Raw genomic sequence first — 5,230 nt, forward strand, 5'->3', positions numbered from 1 at the left:
CAAGCATTGTTCAATTTGAATTTTGAATGGGCACATACTTGATAACTGGTGGAAGTTCCATGATAATAGCCTCAAATATAGTTGAAGCAAATTTATCATGATAAGAAACAAGTAGATGATTTAGAGTCCTTAATGAAATACATGAAAACTCAATTTTACCATCATATGAAACAACTAGGTTATTCACGTGACAACTGAACTCAAATAGGAGAGCTAGAAATAATAGGAAATGCCTAACACAATTATCAATAATTAATAGTGATTAAGTATGTTTATGAAATCCAAAAATTTGGGATGTCAACATTTTGTCTTCTTATTATTATCATGTCTGCAAGTGATTGTTGTGAGGAAAAGGAAAAATAATCAAAAGTGGTTTTAAGGTACAATAAAATTATTCTTGGGCTAAATTTTAAGAAGGAATCATATACAAGAGTATTTTAGCATAAACTAAAATCTTCTTATTCATTTGTGTGCCTTTATATTCGGTTTCTAGTGCCTAACAATGCAATCTAAGATATTTCTATATATTTTGTAGCTAGAGATGCAAAAAAATAGAAATGAGCATTTGCTCTTGTTGCTTAAATCATGACTACAGATGACTATGGTCATATATGGCAATTATTTTCCCTTAAACCAGCTAAATTGCATTGTTTCTCATTACATTATATGAAATTATTAATAGATGTTATGTAAAAATTTATAAAGGTATACCCTACTACAAATGCAATAAGATGGGGTTGTCAATTACATTGAAAGTATTGTGGAGATTCCCTATAGATTAGAGTAGTTGAAAAGTATAGTTTTACATATTTTCCACATAGGGAGGAATAAAATGTAGAGTGGGGTCATAAAGGAGAGAAGCCATGCCCTAAATGGGTGCATTTTCAATCCATTTTTGTATTAAAAATAGTTTGGTAAAATGGTAAAAGTTCTTATGATCGGGTACGATAGTCTTGTTGAGATATTTCTTGTTATATGGATGTGATGTCAAATGCATCAAACCATGGGTAGAGACAATGTAACCCTTGAGAGGTTTAGTTGACCATTATTGTTCTCAAAATAACAATGAATCTACTCTATAGTGGACATGGGTAGCATGCAAATATATTTGTTTGTATGTGTCAAGGACATGATCTGTGGTACAAGTGAAGAGGACACACATGCCAAATAGCATAATGCTCTAGAAAAAATTATAGTTGTTTGGAAAATACAAAGATGAAAGTTTGGAGACTAGTTTCCTCTAAGGAATACATTCTTTTAACTATGAATTTTCTTTCTCAACTTCTAAGGTATATTTTATAATAGAATTTTAGTCATTAAATATTTTATAAAAAAACCAAATAATCTTGGACAAAATATATCTGAAATTAGAAGAAAAAAGTAAAAAAATATTTAAAACCACACATACTATTTTAACAAAAAACTTTTATATTAAATTTTTTAAACAAATAGATCCAACAACAAAATAAGATATATTATCTCACTCCTTATATGATTAAAGACACAAACTGATAATTCTCCATAAAATTAGTTTTCAAAATCTGTAAAACCTTATAATAATAAAAAAAGAAACAGTAAAATGTACATATACAACAAACTTATATATGCAGTGGCTTTAGTTTAATGCATAAATTATCTATACAAGAATTAAAAAGAATATATTTCCAATTTTAATTTGACGTCATTTTGACATTGAGTTGCAAATCACATTAAATTAGGGAAAACTTTAACTTATAGATGAAATGGCATTTTTCACTAAAATCTGGGGATTCAATTTCAAGCAAGATTCGATTTTTTTTTTTTGTTTAAAATATATTTTGAATGTATAAATGGATTCAATTCCCTAAAAAACCATAGGGCCTTGGAATTCTACATATTAAACAACTTAAACTCAAGCTTTTAAAAATATTTACCAAATTTCGGTTAAAATTAACTAGAAACAATGCCTAAAAGAGTCATTTTCCTCTATTAATTAGAAAATACATTAAATTTAATTTATTATTGAAAATGGGTAAAATATAACTTCGAAATGAAAAACTTTTGATTTTCAATTAAAAAAATTAAAACTTAAAGAGTAATTATATTGAATGTGTTAAGATAGAAAGAGAGAAATATAGCGCCAATCACTGCTTCTCCGGTAACCTTGTAATATTAATTGCTGTCAGCCAAAAGCATAGGAACAAAAAATGCCTATGCCAAGATTACATAAAGTACTTTGCAATGTTGTAGAGATAATTTCATGAAAAGCATCTCCAACCTTTTTCTTTATAGACATTGTGGTAAATTGTGATGCACTCCTTTAACGGTCGATCAAGCATTTTTTCTGAGATACATGAGGGCGAGAATCTTTAAACAAATGGTTGTCTTTAAACGAATAGTTCAAAGTTATTTTGTTCACATCCTCTTCTTCTATCATCTATATTTGTAATGAATTTTTTTGCGTATGTCAATCCTTGTGTATTTCAATGTTTGGATTTTACTTTGTATGAATGCAATGGTTTTGACATGCAGTTTTATTTTACTTTTCATAATTTTCATATGACATATCTTTGGTTTCTTTGACTAGTGTGTTATTGAAATTTACTATGTTTTAAAGACCTACCTTCAATGGTTTCTTGATGAAACTTTCTCCCATTCAGTAGCAATATAAAAACATTGTCTCGTTGTGATATTCCAATAATTTATTGAGAAGCTATGATATGAATGTCAAACTGAAAATGAGTTGCTACAGAATCCATGATTCTATAGCAGCCTTATTTTATTAACATGTGTATATTATAATGTCTCCATAAGACTTTATTGCATATGCTTGATTGAATCGTATTATAATTTGATGAATAGCTATTACCTAATGCATTATAAACTATGTGATAATTTGTGCTTTAATGTTTTTACATTTACTTTATTTTCCATATTTGAATATTTTTTATATAATTAAATTATCATATAAGACTTGGTTAAAATATATTACTGACTAGACAACTCATTTATGATTATTGTGAGTTTATATTCATGTGTATGGTGATATTTCTTTTGAAAGTTTCAGATTTGCAATAAGGAGAAATGATGGTTCTCAGGATAAGGGTTATTGATTTTAGATTTGTATTAGGTTTTATGGGTGATTTGAAATTCTTGTCAGAGATGTTAATCCTGATTTGCACTAATTTTCTCAAATCCACCACTCACGGACACTCATATATGACAGCCATTAATGTCTCTATACCATACCTCCCAACTGTCAATGTTTGAGTTACCCCTTGGGGTTTCTAGGTTACCAACACCTTGTTGTTTCATTGTTGTTGTTCATATTTTTTACATTGCTATGTAAGTTAGGGTTTGGTGACCCACTCGTTGCATATTTTCCCTCTATGTTTCACTTTCATTCCTGGCTGAAAGCCTCTTGGATTCTAACCATGGAACCCCTTATCCAGTTTAAAGTGATTAAAGCTAAGAAATTCGACGTATGTGTTGAATGTATAGACTTGCTCCACCAAGTTAGATATTGGAATTTACTTCAGTTGTTTCAGGGTTATAGTAAAGGAGTTGTCAAGGATTTTTCCTCTTCTTTTGATACGAAGAAAGATTGAGTGGGTTATCTAGAGATGGTTATAGATATTGATTTCATTGTAGAAACTACTCATATCCCCTTTGAGAGAGAGAAATGGTCTAAAAATTGTGCAATGTGTGACATTCCGTGGAAGCAACTTATCGTGAGTAAACATTGTGGATATCATGTGAAAGGTATTCGAATTTCCTCTTTCAAATATAAATGGTGTAATTTAGTCCTTTTGTTGCATCAACATGTTACTTGTGAAGGGTGACACAATCTAGTTTTTATTTATCATAAAAGGTTGTTAATGGAATTTCTCGTCCATAAACTTAATTTTCCCTTTTATCTCTATAAAATCCTCACTAAAATGTCCTACACATACCAGTCACATCACAAGAACTCTGAAACATCACCCTTTCATCATAGTTTCATCTATATTCTAGTTAGACACCATTTAGCAAAAATAGGGGATGAATAGGATCATTTCCTAGATTGAAATGGTTTTGAAAAACCCCAATTACCCAAGTATTCTAATTCCTTAGGTATTTGTGTGCATAACCCTTCGTTGGATAGTCCTGTTCAGTCACCATATCATCATTCATTATAGAATGATTGTGGAATCATTTCATGAAGCAAACCCTTGTGTTTTGAATGATAATAACGTTGAAACCCTTAGAGCTACTGGTATTCGCTTAACTAGAAGCATGAGCAAGGGTACTATTGTCTGTCATATGGAATTAAAATAGGAATTTAAGGATAAAAGAGAAGTGAAACCCTCCAGGGTAAGTCTTCGGCCCAAAATTGTACCTAAAGAACTTGCACATGAAAAGGAGATCAATTAATCAGATCAAATTCCTCTATCTAAAGTTAATATTAAGCAAATTCAGAGGGAAATTTCTTGATCAAGGTGAAATAGACAATATAATACTCCTATCAATGACGAGTTTGTCCATATCGAGGCTCATCCTGAAACCTTTCCAAAAATAAATACACCATAAGTCCGAGATAATTTGGGATTTTTGTGTTGATGTCACTTGTTGTGATGACAATCCTCCAAGAAACATCCATTCAAATGAGCCTAAATTAAGAACATGTATTGGCACCAACTGTACTTTCTCATCGTCCCATGTCTTGAAAAGTTTATGAGTCAGTTTGTCCATGAAAATAAGATACTCAAAACTTCAATTCAAGCTATGGAAAGACGTGGAACATAAATCTTCAAGTACTAAAAATAAATCTTCGTCTAACTATCAAGTAATCGATGGTCAAAGTACTTATATCTTCTGATGTAGATGGTTCTGATCCTGATAAGTAATGACTTTATTGTTATCTATGATCGATATTTTTGAAGTTTTCAAGGTATGTGTTTATTTTGATTTATTTTACTAAATTTAAAAAAGGGAAAATACATAATCCCTGGTTTTATAGAAACCCTATCTTGTTGTCCATATCATTGTCTAAAGACCTTAGATTCGACAATGGAAGATAACTAAGTTATAAAGGAGAAAAGTCATAAAGAGGAAGTCTAGGTCATAAAGGAGAGAAGTCATGCCCTAAATGATTACATTGTACATTGTACATTTTTCTTATTACATTGATAGGTCTGTTTGTTTAAGAATAGTCTTCACACATTTTTAATTTAATTTCTAATAATTATTAGATGAATTGTAGATATTTAAC

The sequence above is a fragment of the Pinus tabuliformis genome, chromosome 9 (genome assembly GCF_031772625.1).
Source record: "Pinus tabuliformis cultivar Carrire ecotype Pingquan chromosome 9, CPIR1, whole genome shotgun sequence".
Taxonomy (NCBI): Eukaryota; Viridiplantae; Streptophyta; class Pinopsida; order Pinales; family Pinaceae; genus Pinus; species Pinus tabuliformis.